The sequence below is a fragment of the Stegodyphus dumicola genome, chromosome 1 (genome assembly GCF_044657685.1).
Source record: "Stegodyphus dumicola isolate Sdum_Otavi_A_Nest chromosome 1, ASM4465768v1".
Lineage (NCBI taxonomy): Eukaryota > Metazoa > Arthropoda > Arachnida > Araneae > Eresidae > Stegodyphus > Stegodyphus dumicola.
The window spans coordinates 116194484-116210944 of NC_140768.1; the positions used below are offsets into that span (position 1 = coordinate 116194484).

The following is a 16461-nucleotide window of genomic DNA, read 5'->3' on the forward strand; positions in this document are numbered from 1 at the left end:
CCAGCCGTTCTTTTGTACATTAATAGATGTTAACTCTTTCAGTAAAAAATGAATCAGATGAAATGCAGCCGTAAAATTATTGTTATTATTTTTTTCAAAATGCAAGGAAAAATTTATATCAGTAATCATTAACATATATCCTTGTCTATAAAAACAAAAGTTGGCTTATGGAGGGTCAGTCAGGTTTACATGAAATGAAAGCACAGATGTAATGATTGTGTTGTGTCATCATGCTTATCCATGAGTAGCACTAAACCTCATCTATTGTGCCAGTTTCACAGTAGATGGGATAATATGTAAGTACACTGCATAAAAAAAGGGTTCATTGCCACATTTTAGTTAAAAAAATAAGCACCTATAAGCACTTTTCAAGCACATTTTAAAGAAAAAATAAGCACCTGTCTAATTACATTATACACAACTGCATAACCTTAAAAGAAAAATTACGCTTGTAATTTAAAATATGAGCAATGCAATATTTATTAAGAGAATGAGCATTCCCTCAACCATGGAAAATAATTAACTTTTTTTAAAAATTTTAAATGACAGTTCAATTTACAGAATTAGTTTACAATGAGAGAAAAAAAAAATTATGCAGAACTAAACTATATTACAAGATTTAATGATGAAATTTCAGTTCAAAATATAGAAAATAAATAATAATAAGTCATATTAATTGTATTCGTTTGGCACCTAATAATAAATGCAATTTATTTTTCCACTCCTATTAATATTTAAATAATTTAACTTAAATAAAAATTCTCAACATTTTCTAAATTTTCATTGCATAACAGTTTTCCTTTAACATATATTCCAAGCAAAGTAATTTAAGTAAAAAAGAGGTATATTTCTGAAATCAGAAGACGGGAAATTGCTTCCTGCAGTCATCCTTTAACAGTTAAAGTTCAACTAACCCGCATACTGGGAAATTGCCGAATATTCCGGATAGTAACTGGAAAAATAGGAGTGGGGGAGATTGTAGCCGTTCTTTAGATTTCTCGGCTAAATAAATGATTTTGACATTTCGATATGTGCATCATGTAAACAGAGACCAACGGAACTGAGAAATATTCTGCTTAGAAAGCACAGTAAAACTCTTTTAAGTGTTTATAAACAGATCTCAGACTGAACATCAAAATTAATTATCTCTGCAAAATACAGCAAACGTTATTGCGCAATACGTGCGGCGTAACTGTTCCACATTGTGATATTACGCAATCGGAATCAACACCTGCTGGTATTCAGAGAATGAAGAACTAAATAAAGGAAAAGAAAGAGACTTACTAATCTGGGGTGTTTCTGATTCTAATTTTCAACAGACTGCGTTAAATTTCCGGAATAGAATCAATCTTCGCTTGGGTTGGGTATACCGGAAAAACTTTTAGTCCTATTCAATCCAGATTGGACAGTGACAAAAAAAAAAGTCCGCTCCTTCAATATTAGAGATTTTGCGGAGAAAGGAGAGAACCTCCCAACCTCCGTACTGTATAACGAATTCGGGGGCAAAAAAAAAAAAAAAAAAAAAAACTTGACTATTCGATTACTTTCCTTTTATTTAAGCCATTCTGAATATTATTAATTAGAAAGCTAATCTGTGTAAAAACACACCCATTTTTGGAAGTTTATCAATACTTCAGCAGTTACTGCAACTATATTATTATAAATATTCATGCATATGCTCATAATACAAGCATAACGATCATAATAAACACGAATATGAACTGACCATGCGGAACGAGAATGCAAATTATTAAAATCTTGATAGAAATTCAAACGTGTATAGTATTTGGGTGGGAGGTAAAAGAATACCGAATGTAAGGGAATTTTCTACCGTTTTCGCAATTCTTTGACCAACAGAACGACGTGCACCTGTCTGTATTCTCGCGTGTGCACCCTAGGTTACGTTAATGTAGAGAAAGGGGGGGGGAAAGCAATTTCCGGAAGTATGAATCACCATCTGACGTTGCATATAAAAGTTATTTATTTAGTTTCGGCTTTGGTACGGGGAAAAATTGCGCGTTCATTAAAAAAAAAAAAAAAAAAAAAAAAAAAAAACACTAAAAGCAAAAAAATAAGCACTAAAAACAAAAAAATAAAGGCCTTAAAGAAAAAGTAAGCACCTAGAAGGGCCTTTATATTCTATTTTCAAATATAAGGACTTGCAAGCACTTGTGAGGACCGCTACGAACCCTGAAAAATCAGGTGGGGGGGACTCTTCTATATCTCCCGTTCTACTGGGCCCATAGACGAAATTCAAATTGCATTTTTCATGTCTCAAAAGCACGACTTAGAATATATATTAGATTTAAATATAGCATTGTCCTAACATGGACAAAAAATCAACATTTTGACACAAAATCGGACCTTTTTCTGAAATGACATGCCAATTTTTTTTCCATATTTAGATTTTATGGCTCAAATTATGCTAAAGTAAAACGTTTTGTTAAAATCGCACAATTAGTTTTTAAAAAATTAGCTCGTCAGTGTTAATTGAATTTGATATATATTTATTAATCTCTGTTTTTTTTTTTTTTTTTTATATTAAACTTTCTTGATTCCTTCTTCCAGAATTCAAAATTTAGGCTTAATCAAAATATAATTCTCACATTTTTTATGATTTATTTCTAAAATTTGTATTTTTAAATATCTTTTATAAATTTTTTGAAAAACTTTTGCATTATAACCTATAAAATTTTTAACACCATCTTAAAGTAGATGTGTTTCTAGGCACAACTGCAAAACATTAGGTTTTTTTTTGGTACTATTTCGTTTTGAGGACTGTAAAAAATTGCCAAACTGTTGTTGATGCCAGTTCTGCCAAAAATAATTGCGGCAACCCTAAGGTAAGAAAGGAAGTATAATAGTAAATAACTATCCAAAGATTATTCTTTTTATTTATATGAAAGGTTAATTTTATATAATACTTTTTTGTTATTATAATTTATTAAAAAAAAGGTTAAACATAACTGAATGGAAGCATAAGAGTAAATAACTATTTCGGATCATTATTATAATTTATATAAAAAAAGGCTAAACGTAATTGAATGGATTTCTGCATCGCTATTTCATTACCAAGTTATCGCTAAAGCATAATTGCATCTCGTTGGTTGTTCAAACATAATTTCTATAATAAATGATGCCTTTTCTTTGAAAAAATTCTATTGCAGACTTTTCGTCATGGGCAATTCCCAAATTATTAAATTCATAGGATATCAAAAAAGGATTTAAAAATTAAACTATTATTTCAATCATGGGTTGATGTATGGATGACACCAACCAACAAGATGTATAGAGGGCACTGGCTCTCAATCTGAAGGCGCAAAAAAGTTTAGTATCCAAGAGGGAGACCTACAGAGAGGTTATAGGGAAGGCTTGTGGGAGCCATTAATGAAACCGAAATTAATTTGTATTATTTTATATATTTCAGTTATTAGTATTGTAGTTTAGTATTAGTTTTGTGTTTGTGCAATAAATGTTCAAAATCCAAAAAGTTGGAGTTATTTCTGTATGAGGCGGAGGATGAAGAAAGGGGTATTATCACACGCTCTGTCACTCAAACCAGAGGTTTAGATGATGGTAGAGAAACTTCAAGAGAAGCAGGTAGAAAGCTTTTGATTTTGTTTACTTAAAGTATAGATGGTATATGTGTATATATATATATGTAGAATTTGACTTGATTCACAGCATGAGATCACGAAGTAATATTTAAATGGTTTATTTAATAGAAAGAAATAAAAGTAAATAAAAAAAGTATATAAAGATGAAGTTAACGGTATGCAGGATTAACATAATGATGTAAAGGCATAACATCGAAAGCACAATTAAAGTTCATAAACTCTTGAAGACGTGTGAGCCGTCTGCTCACGTCTGCCATCCACTCTCGACCAGGTCTCAGCGCTGTCTGGGATGATTCTTACTGCGCTGGGCTGTGATGGTATACTGATGACGTCATAATCCTGGTATTCTAATTCAGCATTGGACGTTGATGACTCCCACAGCTTCGGCCAGCCTGAAGAGGCATCGTCCTCGATGTCTGTTGAATGGACATCACTATCATGTACCTGCAAAGATAATAAAAAAAAAAAACAAAAAAAAAGAAAAAAAAAGAGTATCAGGTCCTTAGGCTTTGAGCTGATACAAACATCAAATCAATTTGACCATGGCTTCATATGGTCAGCCGCAGTAGATGTCAAATTTGGTCCTTCATGGCATCCTACTTTTTCGACTTCATATCTCTGTCATTTGATCGAACAGCTATGATTTTATACGGTCCATGAAACTTAGGTCGTAGTTTCAAACCAGTCCCATATTGAGTTCTCTGAATGGCTACCAAGTCGCCAATCTTGTATAGTTTCGGTTTCTTACGTTTCTTGTTGAATTGTTTTCGATTCTCTTCTTGTATCTTCAAAATGTTGTTTTTAGCATCTTCTCTCATCTCATCGCGTTCTTGCATCAATTGCTTTAAATATTCTTCATTCAATATTTCACTAATTCTCAAATCTTCTTTATTCTTCATTTTCGTGCCTATGAGAAGCTCAAACGGTGAATATTTCGTACTTCTCGTAGTTGTACTGTTGATTATTCTCTGAACATCTGAAACATATTTAAACCATTTCGTTGAATCTTCATGTGATAATTTTGACAAAACAGGAATCAAAATTCTATGAATTCGCTCAATTTGTCCGTTACCTCTTGGAATACCGGTAGTAATTTTGACATGTTCTATTCCTTCTTCAGTACAATAAGCTAAAAATTCTTTCGATGCAAAGGCACTACCTCGATCTGAAATGATTCTGGCTGGATTTCCAAATACAGTCTGTTGTTGCTTCAATTTTGAAATAACTTCTTGCGTAGTTGGTGATTTCACTGGATAGAACCAAGTAAATTTCGTAAAAGCGTCGACAACAGTTAGAATGTGTTGGTATCTCTTGTTCGTCGATGGAAGAGGTCCAATAAAGTCGATATGATACGTACTCAAGGGAACGTTTTCTTTCGGTACAGGATGAAGAAATCCTTCTGCTTTTCCTTGCTTCTTGTTGTACAGTATACATTCTATACAGTTAGCAATTACTTTTTCAACTTTGCATTTCAGTCTGGGAATATAGAATTCTTGCTTTACAGCATTCACAGTTTTATCTACAGCAAAGTGACCTTTTTTATGTACCTTCTGTATGATTTCGTTCTGTAGGGATTCTGGCACTACTAGAAGATCTTTACCATTTTCAAATTTGTACAAAATATCATTTCTCACGAAGAATCCATTTTCTTCTCCCTTCTCAACTAAATTCTTTATCAATTTCACATGTTCATCTTCGTTCTGTTGTTGTACTAACCGAATCTTCTCAGTTACATCGGATGTGTATGATGTTAAAATTAGAGCATTTCTACTTAAAGCATCAGCATGTTTCATTTGGCTTCCTGAACGATGTACAATTTCGTAATCGAATTCTTCAATAAACATTGCCCATCTCGCAATTTTAGGAGTTAAATCTTTCTTATCTAAAGTTTTCTGAAAAGCACTACAATCAGTTACAATTTTGAATTTAGTCCCTAACAAATAGTTTCGAAATTTCTTCAGAGCTTCTATTACTGCAAGGGCTTCTAATTCGTAACTACAGAGTTTCTCTTGCTGCGGTGAAGTCTTCTTACTCATATACTGGATTGGGTGATAATTACCATCATCAGACAATTGGAGTAATACCGCACCAAAGCCTTGACTATTAGCATCAGTATGAAGTTCTAATGGATATCCTTGCCTAAATATGTGTAGAACAGGTGCCTGAGAGAGAATTTCTTTTAATCTGCAAAAAGCTTCCTGTTGTTCGGAATCGAACTTAAAACCAATACCTTTTCCAAGTAAGTCACTAAGAGGTTTAGCTATTTTAGCATACTGAGGAATGAATTTACGAAAATATCCCGTTAGTCCTAAAAAGCTTTGTAGTTGTTTACAGTTACGCGGTTGTGGAAAGTTTCGAACAGCAGCAGTTTTGGAAGGCGATGGTCGAATAGTTCCGTTTTCAATTACATGTCCCAAAAATTCAATTTTACGTTTTAAGAATTGGCACTTTTTGAAATTTATTTGTAATCCATACTCCGAAGCAGTTTTGAATACTCTTTCTAATTTGTCTAAACATTCAACTTCATCATTAGCCGGTATGACTATATCATCCATATAAATAATTAGTACACCTTCATTTAACAAGTCACGAAATACTGAATAAATATACCTTTGAAAAATATTTGGACTAATACATAAACCAAAAGGAGCTTTAAGAAATTCGTAGATACCATTATGTGTTACAAATGCGGTATATTTGGTGCAATTTTCGTCTATGTCTACATGGAAAAAGCCATTTTTCAAATCTAGTGTCGTGAAGACTTTTGACTGTTCTAAGCGATCAAGTACTTCCGGAATTAAAGGCAGTGGAAATTTGTCTTTAATAATCTTCTTATTCAATTTCCGATAATCTATACATAAACGTTTCGAATTATTACGCTTGTTACACAAAACAATAGGCGCCGAATAATTAGAATTGCTAGGCTTTATTATGCCCTCTTTCAACCATTCCTTAATTTGATCGTCAACAATTTTTTGTTCCGCGAAAGACATGTATCTTCTATTTTGACAGACAGGAATATCATCGCATAAATTTATTTGCATCTTGAAGTCAGATTGTCTATTTTTCTGAGGCTGGTACGAATTAATTAAATTACACAGTCTTTCTTTATGTTCTGCATTTGAAATATGCGATAAATCAAACTCGTTGACAGAAATAGCATTCACCAGATGTGAAAGGTAATTAAACGTCGAGCTACTTCCGCTTTCGGGACTTTTGTTTACATTAACAGAGACGCCAGACGATCGCGAAGGATCATAAGCATTCTTCAATGAGATAGCAATATTCAAATTTCCCATAACGCAACGCACGTTAGAATTTCGATATGACTCAGCAGTTATCAAGTTTACATTACTTTTATTCCGATGAGAAATTATTTGAAGGCCATTCTCAGTAAAAGAGAAGTTAAACTGACTCAATACATCCAAACCTAATACAATTTGATTACATAATGACTTAACAACATAAATTTTCGTACGCAGTGAAAAACTATCAATTGAAATATCAGAAATGAAAAAGCCGATGGGGTACGTTTGCTTTGATTCAATTCCGTTTAATGTGATATCGCTACAATTTAAATTAGGAGAACCAATCTGCTTGTGTAACTCTACGCTGCATATCGTTACATCTGAACCAGTGTCAACTAAACTATTAACTAAATGATTATTTATTTCTACAGTCTTCCTAATTCTATCCTTGTCACAAATTCGTTGTAATAAAGCTGCTTGTTGTGTCTCGGGGGTCTGCTCTGGACAGTTCGTTGAATAATGCCCGAACTTCTTACATTTTATACATTTTACACCCTTTGATTTGTTTACACAATGCTTAGAATAATGCCCTAATTCCTGGCAATTAAAACATTTGACCTTATTAACGTTAGATTGATTTCGGTTTGATGACGAAAGCTTACTTCTATCTTTAACTTGAGTGTCTACTTTCGGTTTCGGATTTTTAAACTTATCATTGTCCGATCTCATCTTATCATAAATTTTAAGCCTTTGTTTAAATTCAGATATTGTTTCGCAACCATACAGTATAGTTTTCCTAACCACAGAATCGGGAATACCATCAATAACATATTTAATTAATGAAGCATCTTCAATGTTACCTCGCGAACACATTTCTTTCATTTTCAAAAAATACTCATCTAAAGATTCATTAGGCATTAATTTACGTTTACATAACATTTCATGCAACTCAGCAGAATTAAAAGCTTTACCATATTCAGATTTCAAAAGCTTTTTTAACTTACACCAGTCATTAACTTTAGGTTCACTCTGAATAAATAGTTTCGCTTTACCTTTTAATGATCTTTTAGCAAAAACTAATTTATGCAAATCACTTAATTTCAAAGAATTTATAACATCTTCAAATTCATCAATCCATTTATCAACATTTTCATATGCATTACCAGAAAAAGGATTAACAATACTTTCAATATCAGAAAAACTAAGATGAGGTTTAAAATGATCTTGAATTGGAAGCTGCATACTGTTATTTACTTGAGACTCATTAAAACCAGGATTGTCTCTTTGATTATCATCAAGCATTACTTCAGAAATTTTATTAATAGTTTCATCTTCAATATCACTATTTTCTTCATGCAAAATATTTTCAAATAATACAGATAAATCACATAGGTAAGAGACAATTCGGGTTACGACTTCCGTTTTTGAACCTTCTGAATTTACGCACAGTACATTGCAAATTTTAATTAACTCATTCAAAGTAAAACTATTCTGCACTGCATCTATTTTCTTATTAAATTCTTCAGAATCTGGTTTAAATACAAGGCCAGAAAATTCACGTAATCGTTTCCGGTTATTTCGATCTCCATCAGTATTAAAAATAAGCTTATGCAAACTTTTGATTTCAGAACTTTTACTGTTCTTTAAAGCTGCTTCCAATTCTGGAATTTCTACTAACTTCATATTGGAAAGAAAGTTTTGTACTCACCCGACAGATGATCGTCGTCAATTGGGTAATCCACACTTTATACGAGTAATCCAATAAATCGAATAACTTGTGACAACAGTTCACTCAGTTCACAGTTCAAAGCACAGTTCTACTACTCGAACATTTTGGAATTCGAGGCCGCACGGTTGGTCGCCATATTTTTTTGTAGAATTTGACTTGATTCACAGCATGAGATCACGAAGTAATATTTAAATGGTTTATTTAATAGAAAGAAATAAAAGTAAATAAAAAAAGTATATAAAGATGAAGTTAACGGTATGCAGGATTAACATAATGATGTAAAGGCATAACATCGAAAGCACAATTAAAGTTCATAAACTCTTGAAGACGTGTGAGCCGTCTGCTCACGTCTGCCATCCACTCTCGACCAGGTCTCAGCGCTGTCTGGGATGATTCTTACTGCGCTGGGCTGTGATGGTATACTGATGACGTCATAATCCTGGTATTCTAATTCAGCATTGGACGTTGATGACTCCCACATATATATATGTACTGTATCATACATATATACAGTATATATATATATATATGTATGATACAGTACAAAGTCCATAATCTGGACTCGTCAGAAAAACCCCTGCGATTCTGGATTAGGGGTTTTTCCGGATTATAGATCAATTTAAATCTGGTAAGATGGCATGCAGAAATTATACAATTAAAAATATGAAACCATAATTTATGAATTATGATCTAAAGAATATCAAAATTTACAAAAAAAAAAAAAAGCTTAATATTTATTTGTTTACTTTATTATCTTTCAGTGTAAGTTTTTAAATTGCTTTGTTTTTTGTGCTAATACTTTCTCTTTAATTCTATAAACAGATATAATTTCTTGTTCAATTACAAAGTTTCATTGTTCGTGTCGAGAATACTGACTAACTTGTCAATTGAAATTTTTTCGTTTTCATTTTTCCGTTTCATTTGTTTGTTTTATTCTCTGTCACTTTCTTCACTATCGGAAGTGCGCATGGGTAAATGCTTTACGTGCATGCGTAGCGGATGCGCGCATTAAAAGCATATGCGTAAGTTTTTGGCTTTGAGATCCGGATTAAAGATCATTCCGGATAATGGACGTCCGGATTACGTACTTTGTACTGTATATATAAATTAAAATGTATAAGAATACTAAGAAAGAAGATTTAGTAAACCTTCTTGGTGAAGTTGAAGATACACCAACCGTTGGTTTAACAGTGGTTCAACTAAAAGGTAAAATTGAGGACAGTAAAATATTTAAAGATGATCCAGAATTTGTAATTGGATTATTAAACTCGATAGTTGAGGAAAGAAAAATTAGAGAAGAAAATGAAATAAAAACTAGGGATGCACAGTAGCCTTAAAAGCTCAAAAAGTTGAACTTGAGAAATTAAAATTAGCGCAGCTAGAGAAAGAATTAGAATTGGAAAAAGTTAGAAGTCAGAACACGGCTAAAGATGGATCTCGCGCAGATAACGAAATGATTACAGGTTCGGGAAATTATTTGGAAAATTTGATAAAGAGTGTTAAAACATTATATATTCCTGTTCCGGAAAGATCGGAAAACTTCAATGTGTTTTTTCAAACATTAGAGAGAGCATTCATAAGTAAAAATGTACTACAGGAGCTCAAATCCAAAATTTTGATTAACATTTTAGGAGATAAGGCAACCAATACATTATTTTACATTAATGATGAAGAACTAAAATGTTATGAAACCATTAGAAAACTAGTATTAAAAAGAATGTCAACCAACCGCTTATCAATGTTTAATAAATTTCCGAAGAGCATGATGCGATCCTAAAGAGTCGCATGTTCAATTCGCATCTAGACTGTCTGCAAAGTTCCAGTATTACTGTCGCTGACTTTGATGCAGTTTGTCAACTAATCATTTCCGACAAACTTTTCCAAACGTTAGATAGAGAAATGGCAACTTACATTAATATTAAAACAGGAGAAAATTGGTTAAAACCTAAGGATTTAGCTAAAGAAGTTGACCTATATTTTGTAAACAAAGGCAAATCGTTAAACAAAAGCACTTTTAACACTAACAAAAACATAGCTAAGTCGTCCCACTCTTCAAGAGAATCGAAATATATTCCGCCTCATATGAGAAGCAACATAAATAAAAATAAATATGTATCAAAAGACTGTTACATATGTGGAATATTAATGCATTTCGCTGAAGCTTGTCCACAAAGAAACAAATCGGTAACACAAAACTCTCCTCTAAAAAAGGAAACACCAGAGAAAAATACTAGTGATAAAGTAATAGCAAAAATCGGATCTTCATGCTTGTCAAATGAAATTTTTACGCAACCATTGCAAAAGGTAAATATTTGTATTGCAGGTAACAAAATCCAAGTCATAATTGATTTGGGTAACGAGATTTGTGTTATAAATCCGAAACGCATATCAAATTTCTCTGTTGAGAACAACTGTAATATTGACCTAATTTCCGCATTTGGAGAAATCATTTCATCTAAAGGGGCTAGAATTCCTATATCCATCAGAAATGTTGATAACCCTAATTTATTGAAACCTGTCGAAATATTAGTAGCTTTAACAGAAAAACTGCATATTCCCTGCGTAATTACTCCAAATGTTTATGATTTATTGACCTCTGAATCACATCTGCTTAGCGCGAATCGTGATTGTGACACAGTGTCTCCATCACAGATACCGGAAGTGAAGTGTCATCAGTCAAAACAATTCGAAGGTGAAAGCCGTGCTGATTTATTTATGACAGGAGGAGAGCAAAATTTAGTCATAAGTTGCATTCAGTGTGAAAACGAAAGTGAGGATAAATTAAATGTGGGTCAACATTCGGATGACAGTATTTTTAAACAACAGCAAAGGGAATGTGAGACATTATGCAATATCTGTAAAGACGCGCAAAGAAATAAAAATAAATATTTTTTAATGGATGATTTGATTTGATCTGAAAGAATTTCAAGTTAACAAGTTAGTCAGTTGGTATTGCCTAAAGTTAGAAGGGAACAAATTTTAAAATTAGTTTACCAATCTATTTTTTCAAATTACTTAGGGATGAGAAAAACAAAAGAAAGGATTCGTTATTCATTTTATTGGCCAAACATGTCACGAGATATTGAAGAATATTGTAAAACTTGTAAGGAATGTCAATTACAAAGTAGAGGAAGAACCAGTGATTGTATACCCATAGTTCCAGTTCAGAGACCTGAATTTCCATTTGACACAGTGAACGTAGATATAATCGGTCCAATTGAACCTCCAGCAGCACGTAAACACAAATATGTACTATGTCTAATCGACCAACATTCTAGGTGGCCAGAAGTTGTCCCTTTGAGAACAAATAGCACAAAATCAACATGCGACGCATTATTAGAAATCTTTATGAGAATGGGAATACCTCGGGTAATACCTAGCAATTAAGGTACCAATTTTGTTGCAGAACTAACACAAGAATTTCATGCCAAATTAGGAGCAAGTCCTAGATTTGCAATAACAGGACAACCACAAAGTTCGGGATTAGTTGAACGGTATAACCAAGTTCTAAAACTTATGCTTCATCATATCATTAGAAATGACTCTAAAATCGGGACAAACACATACCATACCTGTTATTCGCTTACCGTGAAATTCCAAATTGTACTACGGGAGTATCCCCATTTAAATTAATGTATTGAAGAGAGGCCAGAGGTCCATTGTCAGTATTAAAATCATCATGGTCAGGAAACATTCCATTACCAATAAAATTGGGTAAAAGTGCTGTTAATTATCTACAGGAGCTAAAGATGAATTTGGAAATAGCAGCAGAGCAAGCATTTTTAATTGCAGAATTGAAACAAGGTGCATATGCAAGATATGCTAATCGAAGAGCGATACATAAAGAATTCAATCCTGGAGATCAAGTGTACCTGCTGATTCCAGATTCTAGTAATAAATTATATGCCAGATGGACAGACCTGCAGAAATAGTATCTCGTTGTAATCCAGATTCTTACAGAGTCAAACTGGCAGATGGTACAATAAGAAGAGTACACGTAAATAAAATTAGAAAATTTAATCCAAAAGTACAGGCAGTAGGTGTAACATTTGAGAACGAAGAAGAACTAGAAGAAGTCCATCCCACAGTCAGTGTGAGTGACAAGTCCAATCATTTTCATCTTAGCGAAGTAGACTTAAGCCATTTAGATGATTATAAAAGGAATGACATGATGAACTTGGTAAGAAAATATGACAAGTTATTTATAAATAAGGTAAAATTGCCCAAATAGGAGAACATAAAATAAGATTAAATGACACTGAAAGAAAGAAGCCATATGTTTATCGAATTCCAGAAGCATTGAAGCCGCTAGTAGACAAAGAAATCGAAGAAATATTGTCATTGGGATTGATTGAAGAAATTGATGCTGAAATTTCGTATCCTATCGTATGCGTTATGAAGAAAGATGGTAATCTTCGCCTTTGCATTGATTTTAGATCTCTTAATGCAGTAACGAAACCAGATAACTTCACTATGGAAAATCCTAAAGAGCTCTTATTCCACATTGGAAAAGTCAAAGTGATATCCACCATTGATTTACTCAAAGGTTATTGGGCTATACCATTAGAAAGAGAAAGTCAAGAATTAGCATGTTTGAAGACGCATCGGGCTCAGTATCAATTTAAAGTCATGCCTTTCGGGGTACGCAATGCCACTGCAACATTTCAGAGAGTGATGAACCAAGCCCTTGCTAAATACAAAGATTTTGCTCGAGCCTATGTTGATGACATAGCAGTTTATTCAAATAGTTGGAATGAACATTTAGTACATCTTGACACCATTTTTTCAAAACTTTTAGAACTAAAGTTTTCTGTAAATCTCAAGAAATGTTCCTTTGCTAAAACTCACATTAAGTATCTAGGACATATCATCGGTTCCGGCAATCATCGTACTGATCCAGAGAAAGGGAGGCTGTCTAGAAATTAGCGAGACGTTAAATGAAGAAACAATTGAAAAGCATTTTAGGCCTATGTAATTATTACAGAGATTACATTCCACGCCGAAACAGCTTATCCATTAACCAAGCTCACCAAAAGAAGAAGTCCTGAAGAGCTGTGCTGGACAGAAAAACACGACGAAGCATTGAATAAATTAAAGAAATGCCTAATGGAAGCACCTAGTCTTTATACTCCTGTTCCAGGGCTACCTTTTACAATTCAATGTCATGCATCTTCAACAGGTGTTGGAGCCTGCTTATCTCAATGAAAAAATGGAAAGTTGTACCCGATTAGTTACGCCAGCCAGAAACTAACCAAAACACAACAAGCATGGCCAACTATCGAGAGGGAAGCTTATGCTGTTATTTGGAGCCTGAAAAAGTTTGAAACTTGGATTTTTGGATCACCTGTGGCACTGATAACTGATCACAATCCATTAACTTTCATCACAAAGAACGCATTACACTCTTCTAAGTTACAGACGTGGGCTTTAGCATTACAAAAGTATGATACTAGAATTTCGCATTGCCCAGGTGCTAAGTATAACAATGCAGGTGTGTTGTCCAGACTAGAGACTATTAAGTGACTTGTGTGAAAGAAAGAACTTTTTATAGACATTTATGAACTCTTAGGATTATTATTTTCTTTTGTGTGTGTTTTCTTTTCAGCTGCTCTCATAGAGAACTTTTAAGTGTCCCGTAGAAACTTTTAAGTATTATTCTATTGCATTAGAATTGTTTGATTACTAATTTTTAATCATTTATATGTTACAGTTTCAGAAGAAGTCTTGTAGTAGGTGTAGAAGTAACCTGTATAAGTATTCTATTATGTATCTTTCAACTTCAGTATTGATTGATTTGTAGACTTTAGTAGATAAGTAACTCTTTTGTTTGACATCACCGTAATTTGTCATATTTCAGTCGGCTTTCACCCTATTTCAATCTTGGATGGGGGTGTGATGTATGGGTGATGCCAACCAACAAGATGTATAGACGCGCTGGCTCTCAATCTGAAGGCGTGAAAAAGTTAAGTTTCCAAGAGGGAGACCGACAGAGAGGTCATAGGGAAGACTCGTGGGAGCCATTAATGAAACCGAAATTAATTTGTATTACTTTATATATTTCAGTTATTAGTATTGTAGTTTAGTATTAGTTTTGTGTTCGGGCAATAAATGTTCAAAATACAAAAAGTTGGAGTTATTTCTCTATGAGGTGGAGGATGAAGAAAGGCCTAATATCACAAGTGTCATAAGAAATATAGAACTATCTAAACTTATACAATTTGAAATCAGCACGTACGCTAGATTTGGCGCGCTGTTAAATGGGCACGTTTGCTGGATTTGGCGCTTTTGCGCGTACATTTTCGCTGCAATTTTTTATAGTACTAAAAACGAAATAGTACCGGTTTTTATGAATTCAAAATTTTCTAAGATGTAAATAATTTACATATTGGAGAGTTTTGAAATTTTGTATCTTGTTTTTGAGCGATAATAATACCAAATGTGGTTTAAGCACTTTGTTAAAATCAATTGAAAGTATGAAGGATGATTTTTTCCCCCCGCTTGTCTGCAATGAAAAAAAGAAAATGAAAATAGATTACTATAAATTAAGAAGCTCTCCAAGTGAATTATTCTTGGCAAAAACTGAAAAAAGTGCGCCAAGATAAATTTTTGAATTTCTCTTTAAATTTTGCATCAAATTTTACAAAATTAGGTATTTAGGCATAATTTGAGTTGTAGAATTGAAATATGGAAAAAATTGGCATGTCATTTTATAATAAGGTCTGATTTTGTGTCAGAATACTTATGTTAGAACTATGCTATATATAAATCTAATATATATCTTAAGTCATGCTTTCGAAACATGAAAAACGCAATTTGAATTTCGTCAACCGGCTGAGTAGAATGGGAGATATAGAACTGTCTCTCTCTCTCTTTTTTTTTTTTTTTTTTCCATAGTGTACCTAAATTTGCTAATGAAAGAGTACATGTGACCCAAATATGAGTGTTACTAAAAGAAAAGATAAATATATAGAATTTTTCCCTTTAATATAATAATTCTTATTCTCTTGTATAATAATTCTTTTTAAGGGGCCATAATTCCAAATGATTATTTTGCAGTTTTTGCTTGAGTCAATTCATTATCATCGGAATCATCACAGAAGGTCTCTCTTATTAAAGTTTAAATTGATATTTGTGATACCTAAAAAAAGTGAATGAATTTTTTAGATGTGGACATATTTATGTGCTTTTTTAATGAAATTTGGTGAAATAAATCCTGTGTAAATGTAAAAATTGTAATAGTTATGTATTGAGTCCAAACATCAAACTACACTCACTTCCAAAAGTTAAGCACGAAGATGTAAAATACAAAAAAATCAACAAATACTGCTTTGATTGACACAAAATTCGGCAGGAAAGTAGCATATATATTTGTGCATAAAACAAAATCAATAATTATATACAGAAATGAAAATAATATTAAATTTTTGTAAGTTATCAGTTAATGACATACTGTAGACTTAAACAGAATTATGTATAAAGTGAAAATAAACAGCATAAAATGAAAAAAAAAAAAGGACATTAATAGGGTATGTGATCCCCCCTTATCTGTATACAAAGTTTACACCTTGTGACCATGCTTTCAATTAGGTGGTCAACCACCGCAGAATTAAGCAATCACCATTCTTCTTGTACAGCAGTTTCCAGCTTAAAAAGAGTGGCTGGAGGTGAGAAACGTGATTATACAGCATGGCCGAAAGCATCCCAAAGATTTTCAATGGGATTAAGATCGGGCGAATATGCTGGCATGCCATACATGCAAACCCTTCACTCTCCAGGTAGTCATTGACGATGTCAGCTGTATAAGGACATGCGTTATCGTCCATTAAAACAAACGTAGGGCCTACTGCTGCAGCGTACAATCTCACAA

General features: G+C 33.0%; 1 protein-coding gene across 9 annotated transcripts in view; it reads left to right on the forward strand.

Annotated features, from left to right (window-relative positions):
• Nucleotides 1–16461, forward strand: part of 140up (RPII140-upstream gene protein) — a 109204-nt gene that overhangs the window by 22556 nt on the left and 70187 nt on the right. The gene's annotated exons all lie outside the window — the stretch shown is intronic.